This window comes from Arachis stenosperma, chromosome 5, assembly GCF_014773155.1.
Source record: "Arachis stenosperma cultivar V10309 chromosome 5, arast.V10309.gnm1.PFL2, whole genome shotgun sequence".
NCBI classification, from domain to species: domain Eukaryota; kingdom Viridiplantae; phylum Streptophyta; class Magnoliopsida; order Fabales; family Fabaceae; genus Arachis; species Arachis stenosperma.
This window is the reverse complement of record NC_080381.1, coordinates 56,950,679-56,967,863: the sequence shown is the minus strand read 5'-3', so window position 1 is coordinate 56,967,863 and position 17,185 is coordinate 56,950,679. Positions and strand designations below refer to the sequence as shown.

General features: G+C 36.7%; 1 non-coding gene across 1 annotated transcript; it reads left to right on the top strand.

The window, feature by feature from the left end:
* The first annotated feature begins 9,297 nt into the window (after positions 1 to 9,297).
* On the top strand, positions 9,298 to 9,401 carry LOC130984443 (small nucleolar RNA R71). The gene has a single exon (XR_009088380.1). It is a non-coding gene; the product is annotated as a small nucleolar RNA R71 (small nucleolar RNA).
* The last annotated feature ends 7,784 nt before the right edge of the window (positions 9,402 to 17,185 follow it).

Sequence of the window (17,185 nt, the reverse complement as noted above, 5' to 3'; positions counted from 1 at the left end):
TAGTCGGCCTAAACTCCACGGGCTGAGGCTAGTTACTTATAACAATCATATCCTCATATCTACTTATATTTTGTTATCTGGTATCTATATCATGTCCCTTAAGTTTGTAACTTCGTGTGAACGCTTTGCGCTTTTGAAACTCGGTTTTCTTTTTTTAGCTTATTTCTTCATCGGGTTTCTAAAATTATTATTCCTTTCTATATATATTTATGTGTATAAGCCTTAGGATTTGTCGTAACCTTTGATTAGCCTTTGCTTTACGGAATGAGGTAAGGCTTAGAATAATTAGGGTGTTACAGATAAAATCTATAACTACCAATTACATGAGAATAATAACAATAACTCAACAAGTATCCAAGAAACATAAAATATCAAAATTGCATTAATAGAATCAAAATTGACAAAAGTATATATAACTAAAAGTGGTAAAATTGAGAAATTGACAAGAAAAACTAAGAGAATCAGGTCAAGGGAACATGAAATTCTAGATGAAACTATACTAAAATAAGAATCAAAGACTAAAACTAAAGAGAAACTAAGCTAAGATCCCTAAATTCTAGAGAGAGAAGAGAGTCTCTCTCTCTCTAGAATTCTCACCTAAAAACATGATAAAACTTCCTAAACTATGACTACTTGGTTCATCCCCCTTCAATCATTGGTTCAATAGCATCAGAAATGAGTTGGATTGGGCCCAAAATGGGCTAGAAATCGCTGATCACGTGCTACATTAAATGAGGCATGCACTTAGATGTGTGCGAACACACACTCAAATTTATGTCCACTATAGACAATTTTATATCATTTTGAAACCCCGAATATTAGTTTTCTAATGCCACTAGAATCGCCTCATTTGGACTTCTGCAACTCAAGTTATGATCAATTTAGTATAGAGAGGTCTGGATTAACAGTTTTGCAAATCCTTCGTTTTTTGAATTCTTCCATTTTGCATGCTTTTCTTCCATTTCTTCAAGTCATTCTGCATTCAAAATCTTAAATCACTCAATAAACACATCAAGGCATCAAATAGAATTAAAGTAAATAAAATTTAGCAATTAATGACCTAAAAAATATGTTTTTACTTTCAAGCACAATTTAGGAAGAAATCATGAAACTATGCTATTTTAATGAATAAATACGAGAAAAGTCAATAAAATCTACTCAATTAAATCAAATAAATAGCATGAAATGTGGATTCATCAGGGTTCAAAATAGTAATTATATAAGTTTTAGGATATTTTGAGTAATAAGTAAAAGTTTAAGGGTAAAATGGATATTCAGAGTTACTTTCAGAAATATTGAGTTAAAAGGTAAAATATTTAAAAGCTTGAAATTTAAAACGAAATTCATAAAATTTTAAGAATAAAGCCTTATAAGCTGGTTTTGATATTAAAATAAAAAATATTAAACATTATCAATCTTTAATTAATATTGTTACTTATGCTAATTTAACTAGTTTATTTTTATTAGTATATTTTATTTAATTTATTATTTTTATTAAAAAAGAAAGAGAAATAAAATAATAAGATTTCTTAAAAGCGTTAGAAATACAGAGTTAAATTGAGATTCTTATGATTCTCTTTTCATAAAACATTTAGGAAAAGGCAAGAGAATAGTAGTGCGAACATAATACGTGAAGTTGAAAGAAAGAAAAGAAAAGAGAAAAGATAACTATTGATTGTGTCTGCTGCTAGAAGTGCAGTAGAGATATGGTGGTAAGTCCACCGGAATTGCTTTCCAATGTAGGAGAAACGTACTTCAACTGGAAAAGCGGAGCCTCTAATGGAAAGGGCTTAGAGAGGTTATGTTCGGTATGCTGTAAGGTGAATTCCTTGTAGAGGTTATGCCGTTGGAAAGCCATATCCGACACGGGGTGTTGGATTAAATTGGAAGTGGGTAGAAATCGACTGATGAGCTCATTACCTACACTAGGAATAGACATGCATCATATTGTTTGCGCATATTTTCTATGAAATGTATTATTTGTGATTATCTGTGTGTTGTGCTTAATTTATGTGTTCTCTAATCATTGAGTTTGATATTGCCTTATTGATTATTGTTGTTGGCTGAGCATATAATAAAATGAATCTAATTAGCTACCCTGACCCTACTAAGGACTTTCCAGTTTTTACTCCTTCTTTTCCCTATTTAGATGGAGACAGGAGTGATCTTCTATGAGCTTGATTACCCAGATATTTATAAGGATCCAATATTCCATAGTTTCTATATAGTAGCTGCGAAGTCTCGAGTACACCTATACGTATTACATGATCATCCTTTTTAGCACCCTATCGATTCCCTGTACTTTGACACGAATGCACTGTATGAGTTTTTGCTATCATGGCTTCATCCGAACGCACACCAACATTTTTTCCAGATAGACCTAGACATCATGTTCCAACACAGCCAATGGATCAGGTAGTTCCCAAGCATATAGTGTCACCTTTCTCCGATGCACAATCAGGGAATTAGTTAGGTCCTCCAGTAGAGGGATTAGATCAGATATCTGCGATCAGACTTGTATTCTCAACCAACGCGAAAGGACCTATGTTCTCGATCAGCCCTTCACACTTGGATACACTACAAGAAAAATAGCTCTATTGCCACGCTTTTTGAGCTATTGCCATGCTTTTGAAAAAGTCACGTCTACAAGCGTGGGCGGTTGCTCTATTGCCACGCATTTTTAGCCTATCGCCACGCTTTTTTTCCACGCTTTTTACATATTTCCACGCTTAAAAGTGTGGCCGTAGGTGGGAGATATGGCCACGCTTTTAAAGCGTGGTGATAGCGAGATACGGCCATGCTTTTAAAGCGTGGTGATAGCTAGAGATACAGCCACGCTTTTAAAGCATGCAGATAGCAAGATATGGCCGCACTTTAAAAGCGTGGCGATAGCGATAGATACGGCCACCCTTTTAAAGCATGGCGATAGTTTTATCAATTTAAAAAAAAATATTTTTTCTGACTTTACCTTCATCACTACACAAATAAATTTTCAGTCCTTTTTTATTACCAAACTTATAAATATAGTATGAAATTTTTATTACAAGATAAATCAAATGGTAATTAATGACATATAATTTTTGCTATAATTGTTTTATACCTTAATACTCAAATATAAAATAAATCTCGAGTTCAAAACTCTGATTTCTCAACAAGCTTCCCAACTTGAGCAAAAAAGCATAGAAATAATCAAATGGTCAATGCATCACCTCCATATATTAGTCCCACGGAGAAAGAAAACACTAGGGCACTCTTTTTATATGGATAAAAGAACGGAAGGAATTTAAAAGTTTAAAATTACAAGTCACATTATATATAATAAATTATATGCTTGTTCTCTACCAAATAACAACAAAAATGAAATTCTTTAAATAGTACAAAATGTCGTCACCCGATTCACAAGTAATTTCCATAACCCTCATGCATTATTTTCTTTGACGTCTCCATTTTCGCCACCTTCGGTAGCCGCAACAGCCATTAGCTCATCAAAGTTTGCAGTTTTCCCGATTCCTAAATAATATTTCAATCTAAAATACCATTTATCACATGTAGCAGTGGTGGACGAAATTGTGATCCATATTCTTTGTATTTGTATGAAATCATTATTATGGCACCAGTTGAATTCACAACTCCGTTCAACTAACCAGCAAGTGTACTGGGTCGTCCAAGTAATAAACCTTACGTGAGTAAGGGTCGATCCCACAGAGATTGTTGGTATGAAGCAAACTATGGTGACCTTGTATTTGTCAGTTAGGTAGATTAAAAGGTTATGGGTTTCGAAAATTAATAATAAATAGAAAATAAAAAGGGATAGAAATACTTATGTAAATCAATAGTGGGAATTTCAGATAGGTGTATGGAGATGCTGTGTTCCTCTTGAAACTCTACTTCACTACTCGCTCTTCCTTCAATCCTTCTTACTCCTTTCCATGGCAAGCTGTATGTAGGGCATCACCATCATCAATGGCTACTTTTAATCCTCTCGGGAAAATGGTCCTATGCGCTGTCACTGCACGGCTAATCGTCTGGAGGCATCACCCTTGGTTGATAGCTACATCCCATCCTCTCAGTGAAAATGGTCCAAATGCTCTGTCACAGCACGGCTAATCATCTGTCGGTTCTCAATCAGGTTGGAGTAGAATCCATTGATTCTTTTGCGTCTGTCACTAACGCCCAGCCTTCAGGAGTTTGAAGCTCGTCACAGTCATTCAATACCGGAATCCTACTCGGAATACCACAGACAAGGTTAGACTTTCCGGATTCCCAGGATCCTACTCGGAATACCATAGACAAGGTTAGACTTTCCGGATCCTCATGAATACCGCCATCTATCTAGCTTATACCACGAAGATTCTGTTGGGGAATCTAAGAGATATGCGCCCGGCCTAAGGTAGAACGGAAGTGGTTGTCAATCACGCGCGTTCATAGGTGAGAATGATGATGAGTGTCACGGATCATCACATTCATCAAAGTTGAAGTGCAACGTATATCTTGGAATAAGAATAAGAGAGAATTGAATGAAAAGTAATAATAATTGTATTGAAACTTGAGGTACAGCAGAGCTCCACACCCTTAATCTATGGTGTGCAGAAACTCCACCGTTGAAAATACATAAGTAAAAGGTTCAGGCATGGCCGAATGGCCAGCCCCCAAAATGTGATCAATAGCCTCTTAGGATGAAGAATAAAACAAAACTGAGACCAAAGATGTAACGTGGTCAAAAGACGTCTAATACAATAGTTAAATGTTCTATTTATAATAAACTAGCTCCTAGGGTTTACATGAGTAAGTAATTGATGCATAAATCCACTTCCGGGGCCCACTTGGTGTATGCTTGGGCTGAGCTTGATCAATCCACGAGCTGAGGCTCCTCTTGGAGTTGAACTCCGAGTTATGACGTATTTTGGGCGTTCAACTCCAGATCATGACGTTTTTCTAGCGTTTAACTCCAGACAGCAGCATGTACTAGGCGTTCAACGCCAAGTTACGTCGTCAATTTCCGAATGAAGTATGGACTATTATATATTTCTAGAAAGCTCTGGATGTCTACTTTCCAACGCCGTTGAGAGCGCGCCGTTTGGAGTTCTGTAGCTCCATAAAATCCATTTCGAGTGCAGAGAGGTCAGATTCTAACAGCATCAGCAGTCCTTTTGTCAGCCTTTTTCAGAGTTTTGCTCAAGTCCCTCAATTTCAGCCAGAAATTACCTGAAATCATAGAAAAACACACAAACTCATAGTAAAGTCCAGAAATATGAATTTAACATAAAAACTAATGAAAACATCCCTAAAAGTAGCTTGAACATACTAAAAACTACCTAAAAACAATGCCAAAAAGCGTATAAATTATCCTCTCATCACAACACCAAACTTAAATTGTTGCTTGTCCCCAAGCAACTGAAAATCAAATAGGATAAAAAGAAGAGAATATACTATAAATTCCAAAATATCAATGAATATTAATTATAATTAGATGAGCGGGACTTGTAGCTTTTTGCTTCTGAATAGTTTTGGCATCTCACTTTTTCCTTTGAAGTTCTGAATGATTGGCTTCTTTAGGAACTTAGAATTTCGGATAGTGTTATTGACTTTCCTAGTTAAGTATGTTGATTCTTGAACACAGCTACTTATGAGTCTCGGCCGTGGCCCTAAGCACTTTGTTTTCCAGTATTACCACCGGATACATAAATGCCACTGACACATAACTGGGTGAACCTTTTCAGATTGTGACTCAGCTTTGCTAGAGTCTCCAGTTAGTGGTGTCCAGAGCTCTTAAGCACACTCTTTTTGCTTTGGATCACGACTTTAACCACTCAGTCTCAAGCTTTTCACTTGGACCTTCATGACACAAGCACATGGTTAGGGACAGCTTGGTTTAGCCGCTTAGGCCTGGATTTTATTTCCTTGGGCCCTCCTATCCATTGATGCTCAAAGCCTTGGATCCTTTTTACCCTTGCCTTTTGGTTTTAAAGGTTATTGGCTTTTTCTGCTTGCTTTTTCTTTTTCTTTCTATTTTTTTATATTTTTTTTTGCCATTTTTTTTTCGCAAGCTTTCTTTTTCACTGCTTTTTCTTGCTTCAAGAATCAATTTCATGATTTTTCAGATCCTCAATAACATTTCTCTTTGTTCTTTATTCTTTCAAGAGTCAACAGATTTAACATTCATAAACAACAAGATCAAAAGACATATGCACTGTTCAAGCATTCATTCAGAAAACAAAAGTATTGTCACCACATCAATATAATTAAACTAAATTCAAGGATAAATTCAAAATTCATGTACTTCTTGTTCTTTTGAATTAAAACATTTTTCATTTAAGAGAGGTGAAGGATTAATGGATTTTATTCATAGCTTTAAGGCATGGTTACATACTAATGATCATGAAATAAAGACACAAAACATAGATAAACACAACATTAAAAACCGAAAAACAGAAAGAAATAAAGAACAAGGAATGAATCCACCTCTAGTGGCGTCTCCTTCTTGAAGGTCCAACAATGTCCTTAAGCTCTTCTATGTCCCTTCCTTGCCTTTGTTGCTCCTCCCTAGTAATTTTGGTGTTTCTACCCTTAGTTGCTTCCAATATTTGTATGGAGGACAACTTATCCCCTGAGGTATCTCAGGGATCTCTTGATTTGCAGCCACATGTTCTACCACTGAGCTATGACGGCTTTATATGAGTCTTTCCATCTCCCAAGACTCAGAGGTGGAAGCTTTTGTCTTCCCTTTGAGGTTTCTCTGGCCTTAGGTGCCATTAATGGTAATGAAAAAGCAAATAAAAAGCTATGCTTTTACCACACCAAACTTAAAATATTGCTCGCCCTCGAGCAAGAGAAGAAAGAAGAGAAGAAGAAGAAGAAGAGGAAAATGGAGGAGAGTGAGGGGAGATGGAATTGGCTATATGGGTGGGATTGGGTGGGAAAGAGAAGTTGAATTGTAAAGATAGGTAGGGTGTATGGGGAAGAGTGGATAAATGTGGGTGGTGAATGAAAAACAGAAGGGATGACCATGAATGGAGAGATAGAGGGCGAGGTAGATGGGGATCCTGTGAGGTTCACAGATCTTGAGGTGATCCTGTGGGGTCCACAGATCCTGAGGTGTCAAGGAATTCCATCCCTGTACCAAATAGGCATGTAAAATGCCTTTGCACACCATTCTGGCATTTAAACGCCCATTGGTGCACATTCTGGGCGTTCAACGCCCATGTAAAGCATGTTTCTGGTGTTGAACGCCAGTTTGATGCTTGTTACTGGCGTTCAGCGCCAGCTTTTCTTCTCTGGGCACATTCCTGGCGTTCAGCGCCAGAATGTTGCTTGTTTCTGGTGTTCAGCGCCAGAATGATCTGTTCTGGCGTTGAACGCCGGCCAGATGCATCTTACTGGCGTTGAACGCCAGCCTGTGCGTCCTCCAGGGTGTAAATTTTTTCTTCTGCTGTTTTTGACTCTGTTTTTAATTTTTATGATTTTTTCGTGACTCCTCATGATCATGTACCTAATAAAACACAAAATAATAATAAAATAAAATAAAAATTAGATAAATAAAATTGGGTTGCCTCCCAACAAGCACTTCTTTAATGTCAATAGCTTGACAGTGGCTCTCATGGAGCCACAAGGTGATCAGGTCAATGTTGTATAGTTGCCAACACCAAACTTAGAGTTTGAATATGGGGTCTTAACACCAAACTTAGAGTTTGGTTGTGGCCTCACAACACCAAACTTAGAGTTTGACTGTGTAGGCTCTTCTTGACTCTGAACTGAGAGAAGTTCTTCATGCTTACTCTCTTCTGTCACAGAGGGATGGCCATGTGCCTTAAACACAAGGTAGTCCCCATTCAATTGAAGGACTAATTCTCCTCTGTTGACATCTATCACAACTCCTGCTGTGGCTAGGAAAGGTCTTCCAAGGATGATGCAATCATCCTCTTCCTTCCTAGTGTCTAAGATTATGAAATCAGCAGGGATGTAAAGGCCTTCAACCTTTACTAACACGTCTTCTACTATTCCATAAGCTTGTCTCAATGACTTGTCTGCCAGTTGTAATGAGAACAAGGCAGGTTGTACCTCAATGATCCCCAACTTCTCCATTACAGAGAGTGGCATAAGATTTATCCCTGACCCCAGATCACACAGAGCTTTTGCAAAGGTCATGGTGCCTATGGTACAAGGTATTAAGAACTTGCCAGGATCTTGCTTCTTTTGAGGTAGAATTTTCTGAATCTAAGTATCCAGTTCATTAATGAGCAAGGGAGGTTCACTTTCCCAAGTCTCATTACCAAACAACTTGGCATTCAGCTTCATGATAGCTCCTAAATATTGAGCAACTTGCTCTCCAGTTATATCTTCATCCTCTTCAGAGGAAGAATAGTCTTCAGAGCTCATGAATGGCAGAAGGAGATTTAATGGAATCTCTATAGTCTCTATATGAGCCTCAGATTCCTCTGGATCCTTAATAGGAAACTCCTTCTTGCTTGAGGGACGTCCCAGGAGGTCTTCCTTACTAGGATTTTCGTCCTCCTCCTCCCTTGTGCATTCGGCCATATTGACTATGTCAATGGCTTTGCACTCTCCTTTTGGATTCTCTTCTGTATTGCTTGGGAGAATACTGGGAGGAGTTTCAATGACTTTCTTACTCAGCTGGCCCACTTGTGCCTCCAGATTTCTAATGGAGGATCTTGTTTCACTCAAGAAACTGAAAGTGGCCTTTGACAGATCAGAGACTACATTGGCTAAATTAGAGGTGTTTTGTTCAGAATTCTCTGTCTGTTGCTGAGAAGATGATGGATATGGCTTGCTATTGCTCAGCCTATTGCGTCCACCATTGTTAAAGCCTTGTGAGGCTTTTGTTGATCCTTCCATGAGAAATTTGGATGATTTCTCCATGATGAGTTATAGGTGTTTCCATAAGGTTCACCCATGTAATTAACCTCTGCCATGGCAGGGTTCTCAGGATCATAAGCTTCTTTAGAAGCTGCCTCTCTAGTACTGTTGGATGCATGTTGCCATCCATTCAGATTTTGAGAGATCATGTTGACCTGTTGAGTCAACACTTTGTTCTGAGCCAATATGGCATTCAGAGTATCAATTTCAAGAACTCCTTTCTTCTGAGGTATCCCATTATTCATGGAATTCCTCTCAGAAGTGTACATGAATTGGTTGTTTGCAACCATGTCAATGAGTTCTTGAGCCTCTTCAGGCGTTTTCTTCAGGTGAATAGATCCACCTGCAGAATGGTCCAATGACATTTTCAAAAATTCAGAGAGACCATAATAGAATATATCTAATATGGTCCATTCTGAAAATATGTCAGATGGACATCTTTTGGTCAGCTACTTGTATCTTTCCCAAGCTTCATAGAGGGATTCACCATCTTTTTGTTTGAAGGTTTGAACATCCACTCTCAGCTTGCTCAGCTTTTGAGGAGGAAAGAATTTATCCAAGAAGGTAGTGACCAGCTTATCCCAGGAGTCCAGGCTATCCTTAGGTTGTGAATCCAACCATATTCTAGCTATGTCTCTTACAGCAAAAGGGAAAAGCATGAGTCTGTAGACTTCAGGATCAACTCCATTCGTCTTTACAGTCTCACAGATCTGCAAGAACTCAGTTAAAAACTGGTAAGGATCTTCATATGGATGTCCATAAAACTTGCAGTTTTGTTGCATTAAAGCAACTAGCTGAGGTTTCAGCTCACAGTTGTTGGCTCCAATGGCAGGAATGGAGATGCTTCTTCCATCAAACTTGGACGTTGGCTTTGTGAAGTCACCAAGCATTCTCCTTGCATTATTATTATTTTCGGCTGCCATCTCCTTCTCTTGTTCAAAAATTTCTGAAAGGTTGTTTCTGGATTGTTGTAATTTAACTTCTCTTAATTTTCTCTTCAAAGTCCTTTCAGGTTCTGGATCAATTTCAACAAGAGTGCCTTTATCCCTGTTCCTGCTCATATGAAAGAGAAGAAAACAAGAAAAGAAAGAGGAATCCTCTATGTCACAGTATAGAGATTCCTTTATGTTAGTAGAAAAAGAAAGGGGTAGAAGAATGAAGAAGGATGGATTCGAATTTATGGATGAAGAGAGGTGGAGAGAAGTGTTAGTAAACAAATAATTAAATAGAAGAAGAAAAGAGAAAGATAATTTCGAAAATAATTTTAAAAAGGGGTTAGTGATTTTCGAAAATTAGAGATAAATGTAATTGAAATTAAAATTTGAAATAATTAATTAATTAAAAAGAATTTTTGAAAAGAGAGAGGTATTTTTTCGAAAATAGAAGAGGGAGAAGTAGTTAGGTGGTTTTGAAAAAGATAAGAAACAAACAAAAAGTTAGTTAGTTGATTGAAAAAGATATTGAAATTAAATTTTGAAAAATATAAAATTTTGAAAAGGATAAGATAAAAAGATAAGATAAAAGTTTTAAGAAAAAGATATTTTGAAAAAGATATAATTTTTAAAATGACTTAACTAACAAGAAACTACAAGATAAGATTCTAGAATTTAAAGATTGAACCTTTCTTAACAAGAAAGTAACAAACTTCAAATTTTTGAACCAATCACATTAATTGTTAGCTAATTTTCGAAAATTAGATATAAAAGCTAAGAAAAAGATTTTGAAAATAATTTGAAAAAAATTATTTTTGACTTTTTTGAAAAAAAAATGAAAAAGATATGATTTTTGAAAAAGATTTTAAAAAATAAGATTTTTAAAATTGAAATTTTGACTTGACTTGTAAGAAACAACTAATTTTAAAAATTTTTGACCAAGTTAATCCCAAAATTTCGAAATTTTGGAGGGAAATAAGGAAAAGATATTTTTTTTATTTTTGAATTTTTAATTATGAGAGAGAAAAACAACAAAAATACTTAATGCATGAAATTTTTAGATCAAAACAATGAATGCATGCAAGAATGCTATGAATGTCAAGATGAACACCAAGAACACTTTGAAGATCATGATGAACATCAAGAACATAATTTTGAAAAATTTTTGATGCAAAGAAAACATGCAAGACACCAAACTTAGAAATCTTTAATGCATGGACTCTAATAAACAAAAAATGCATATGAAAAACAACAAACAACAAAAAACAAGAAAACATCAAGATCAAACAAGAGGACTTATCAAGAACAACTTGAAGATCATGAAGAACACTATGAATGCACGGGATTTTCGAAAATAATGCAAGAAAATTTTAAAAGCATGCAATTGACACCAAACTTAAAAATTGACTCAAGACTCAAACAAGAAACACAAAATATTTTTGATTTTTATGATTTATTGATTTTTTTGGATTTTTATTAATTTTTTTCGAAAACAAAGTTGGAAAAAACGAAAATAATAAAAAAATATTTTTGAAAGATTTTTCAAAACTTTTTGAAAAGAAAGTTACCTAATCTGAGCAACAAGATGAACCGTCAGTTGTCCATACTCGAACAATCCCCGGCAACGGCGCCAAAAACTTGGTGGACGAAATTGTGATCCATATTCTTTGTATTTGTATGAAATCATTATTATGGCACCAGTTGAATTCACAACTCCGTTCAACTAACCAGCAAGTGTACTGGGTCGTCCAAGTAATAAACCTTACGTGAGTAAGGGTCGATCCCACAGAGATTGTTGGTATGAAGCAAACTATGGTGACCTTGTATTTGTCAGTTAGGTAGATTAAAAGGTTATGGGTTTCGAAAATTAATAATAAATAGAAAATAAAAAGGGATAGAAATACTTATGTAAATCAATAGTGGGAATTTCAGATAGGTGTATGGAGATGCTGTGTTCCTCTTGAAACTCTACTTCACTACTCGCTCTTCCTTCAATCCTTCTTACTCCTTTCCATGGCAAGCTGTATGTAGGGCATCACCATCATCAATGGCTACTTTTAATCCTCTCGGGAAAATGGTCCTATGCGCTGTCACTGCACGGCTAATCGTCTGGAGGCATCACCCTTGGTTGATAGCTACATCCCATCCTCTCAGTGAAAATGGTCCAAATGCTCTGTCACAGCACGGCTAATCATCTGTAGGTTCTCAATCAGGTTGGAGTAGAATCCATTGATTCTTTTGCGTCTGTCACTAACGCCCAGCCTTCAGGAGTTTGAAGCTCGTCACAGTCATTCAATACCGGAATCCTACTCGGAATACCACAGACAAGGTTAGACTTTCCGGATTCCCAGGATCCTACTCGGAATACCACAGACAAGGTTAGACTTTCCGGATCCTCATGAATACCGCCATCTATCTAGCTTATACCACGAAGATTCTGTTGGGGAATCTAAGAGATATGCGCCCGGCCTAAGGTAGAACGGAAGTGGTTGTCAATCACGCGCGTTCATAGGTGAGAATGATGATGAGTGTCACGGATCATCACATTCATCAAAGTTGAAGTGCAACGTATATCTTGGAATAAGAATAAGAGAGAATTGAATGAAAAGTAATAATAATTGTATTGAAACTTGAGGTACAGCAGAGCTCCACACCCTTAATCTATGGTGTGCAGAAACTCCACCGTTGAAAATACATAAGTAAAAGGTTCAGGCATGGCCGAATGGCCAGCCCCCAAAATGTGATCAATAGCCTCTTAGGATGAAGAATAAAACAAAACTGAGACCAAAGATGTAACGTGGTCAAAAGACGTCTAATACAATAGTTAAATGTTCTATTTATAATAAACCAGCTCCTAGGGTTTACATGAGTAAGTAATTGATGCATAAATCCACTTCCGGGGCCCACTTGGTGTATGCTTGGGCTGAGCTTGATCAATCCACGAGCTGAGGCTCCTCTTGGAGTTGAACTCCGAGTTATGACGTATTTTGGGCGTTCAACTCCGGATCATGACGTTTTTCTGGCGTTTAACTCCAGACAGCAGCATGTACTTGGCGTTCAACGCCAAGTTACGTCGTCAATTTCCGAATGAAGTATGGACTATTATATATTGCTGGAAAGCTCTGGATGTCTACTTTCCAACGCCGTTGAGAGCGCGCCATTTAGAGTTCTGTAGCTCCAGAAAATCCATTTCGAGTGCAGGGAGGTCAGATTCCAACAGCATCAGCAGTCCTTTTGTCAGCCTTTTTCAGAGTTTTGCTCAAGTCCCTCAATTTCAGCCAGAAATTACCTGAAATCACAGAAAAACACACAAACTCATAGTAAAGTCCAGAAATGTGAATTTAACATAAAAACTAATGAAAACATCCTTAAAAGTAGCTTGAACATACTAAAAACTACCTAAAAACAATGCCAAAAAGCGTATAAATTATCCGCTCATCAAGCAGTCAGAAATCAATGCAACAAATCATAAGGATTAAGACAACAAACATATCAAGCATAAAATTTCTTACTCCTTTCAAAAACAGTGAAACAACTTTACAAACACTACAAGAAATATTGTTAAAATCGACGGCCAAATCGACGGCAAAGCCTTCGATAATATTAAAAATCGACAATAATACCGTCGATTTAATAATGTGTAAGGAACTTGAAAGAAACTTACCAAAGATTTAATAATTTCTTCAATGGAATTTTTAGAGAAGCATTCATCAATTACTGGCTGCCTGAAAAAATCTCCAAATACTGTCATTAATACATTGCAATTTTCAGTTAATCGAAAAAAAATTTAGATATCATTGAGGAAATAGTGATTACTTGTTTAAGATACTGATCAGGTTTGACTTCTAAAGAAAATTCTTCAATCACTGATCTTATAGCATTCTCATCACCAGAATTTAGGCAAATCAGACGCTTCTCAAGTTCCACAATTTTCTGGTACATATAAAATGTTATCATTATTTATCAAATTAACCCTTGAAGTCCATTTTATATCTACTTATTAGAAAATAGTATCACGGAAATTAGAACATACAGAAAGTGGTATTAAAGTAGTAAAAGATTATAAAATCACCAGAATACTAAATCAAAACCAAATCCAAATTCAAACATCCAAGCATAGTTATCATGGAATCATTCTACACATAAACAAGTAAACAAAAAGGATCCAAAGAAGAAATTAGGAATTTACTTACCATATCTTCAACTTCTTGGAATCAGCCTTCACCAGTGTAGCTTCAGAACCCTTTCTGTTACCATTGAGAGACTTCAAAGCCTCCTTCACAGACTCTGCAACCTCGGCGACACTGCGCTCAGACTCTTCCCTATACTTGGCAATATACTTGTGAGCTTTTCCATCGCCAGCACCCTTCTTAGCTTTCTTCATCTACTTCTTTAGGAACTCCTCTGCAACTTTGTTCAGCGTCGCTCTTCCTCCGCCGCCTTCCACTCCGCCAACCTCTGCTCCGCGTTCACGTGCCTCAGCCTTCTCCCACTCATGTCCCTGCAAGCGTCAAAATTGTTCATCTTATTTTTCCTGGCCTTCGACGCTGCACCTCGAAGCAGCGATCCAAACCCTCCCTTGCCGCCATTCAACCACAGAAGGAGTCACACTGTCGGGAAGATATTGTTGCCCTCCGGCGAGCAGATGGCCGAGGAGGAGACGGTAAGAGGCTAATGGCGTAAATGACGAGGAGACGGTAAGAGGCTAATGACGCTAACATTGTTGGATGCTAGGGTAGAGGCGACAAGGAGACAAGGCGGAGGCAAGGCTAACGGCGCAGCGAGGGTGGTGCTGGTGACAGCGGGGATCTGTGCTCTTCCAGGGTTGCCATTGATGAGAGTGATGATAAGAGTTGAGAGTAAGAGAGTCCCGATCAAAGCTTTTGGCCAAGTTTGAGGGTTATTAGGTTGGGGCTGGGTTATTAGGGTTTTAAAAAAAACCTTTTGGCCACGCTTTTAAAGCGTGCCAAAAGAGTACTAGGATATGGCCACGCTTTATAAACGCTACTGTAATGAAACCCTATCGCCACGCTTTCAAAACGACCTTGTTTCTCTTTATGGCCACGGTTTTGAAGCGTGGCAGAAAAAACATAGCCGTATCTCTAATCAATTGCCACTCTTACAAAACGTGGCCATTGACCTAAAAGTGTGGCGAGAAAAAATGTGACCAAATATCTATCCAATCGCCACCTTCACAAAAGCGTGGCCATAGACCTTTTTTCTTGTAGTGATATTACCAGTGATCGTAGTATCAGGAGTTATCAGGAGACTATCGTGATTTCCAATGGCGATGAAGACCCTGAGGAGGACCTGTAGGTGATAAAGATCGTATCTTCTAATAGTGAGGCTTTACCATGGTTAGCTAGAGTTGGCAGCATGTTTTGACGGCGTCTTCAGCTTAGCATATATTTTGTGTTTTGATCTCTCATTTTTTGTTAGGACCACCGAGAGATTAGGCATTGTTAGACTTGCTAGGCTAGTTTGAGCACCAGACTAGGAGCTTCTTCTATGGGCCAGGCTCCGGAGTGTCAAGTATTTATATACGTATATATTTTGGATAATAGATGTGTTAACTGACTTTTTTTATGAGGTCTTTGTATATATGTATAATGAATCTATATTTGATGATAATTTTTTACTTGAATTGAGTGGACTTCATCACATAAACTTGCATTTATTCACTTGAATAGCATACTTTTGTGTTTCTCTCTAAATTGTACCTAATTATAAAAACATGCTCTTTTATACTTAAATTGATAAATTTAATTTCACTTTTATTTCATTCGATATCGTGATATATTTTGTTGAGTGATTTTAGGTCCAATATGCAAGAATGACTTGGGAAAAATGGAAGGGAAGCATGCAAAGTGAGAAATTTCATGAAAAAACAAAGAAAAAGAACACACTGCTGTGTGCGTATGCACAAGTAAAGATTCAGCCAGTGTGCATATGTACAAGTCCTGACGCGTGACTCACTTAAAAAGTCATGTGGCTCTCAATTTTGGGGGTCTTTTGGTCCAATTTTAGACATCCTAGAGTTGAATTGAAGCTATAACAAAGGGGGCAACATCCCATAACATACAAAGACCATATTAGATAGTTTTAGTTAGGTTTTAGGGTAGTTTTTCTCTTAAGATTTTCTCTCAATTCTCTTTTAGGGTTTATTTAGGATTTCTAGTAGAAATTGCTCATTTATATTTTGATCTTGGATTTTAGCTTGCTTCCATTGAAAGTACCTTTAATTTTTTCTTCAATTACACTACATTTAGTACACTTTCTTATAATTGAAGTTACTTTGTTTAATTTTATTACTTGTGAATTTTGAGTTTTTGTTAATGAATTTGATGTTTTATGATTTATACATGCTTGATTGAGTTGCTATTATTGATTTTGTTCACAGATTGGTTATAGTTTCAATTATCTTTTGCAATTTACCATGTTTTGCTATTGTGCACACCAAATATTTGTAAAAATGCCAATTATGAATATTGAGTAGATTTTCACTCCTTGACTTGGGAAATGAGTAACTAGGATCCCGGAGTCATAATGTCCGACATTTAGTGGTAATTTTGAGTTTACTAGTTGCTCTTGTTTCCACTAATGCTAGCTTTTTATTGAATTAATTAGTAAGTTAGCTAGGATTTGTGGATTAAGGTCAATTATGTTCACTTGACTTACTCCTCGATGTTAGGGGTTAACGAAGTGGGATTAACTCATTGTAATTGTCATAATTGTGGTTATGATAAAGATAGGATTTCTTAACTCTCATTTCCAAGTCAAGGTTCTTTCATGCATTGAATTACATTCTCATTAGTTTATTGCTTCAATATTCTTTAATTTGCATTAATTGGCCTTTTAATCTAGTGATAGCTTGTAAGTTGTTCTCATTCTTGCTAGTTTGCTTCATTGTCTTGTTTGCTTGCTAGTTTAGTTCTTGTTATTTCATTGCTTTAGTCATTTAATTTCTAGTTCCTTTAGTTTTCCCTCTATGCTCGAAATCCCCGGTTTCACAACCAAACTTATGCGCTCTTAATTGCTAGTCCGAGGGAAAACGATCCAGAAATTAAAACTCTCGATTTTTTATTGAATTGAATTGTGACATTCTTCTTCTAAACTTTGATTGCGGGTCAATTGTCGGTCCGGACTATACTTACAACGAAGTTATCACCAAATAAAGCGTATAATGAGAATAGTAATACGTACTTCAACACAAGAACACAAAATAAATCTACTAAATAAATAGAAATATCATTATGTAGTGTTTCACATTCGAAATGCAAAAGAGAAAAGTGAGAAAACTGGACGATTAGTAAACAGTACCTTCAATAATATTTTGTGTTTTCTTTTTGTGTTTCTTGGTGAAGATTTTGAATTTAGTT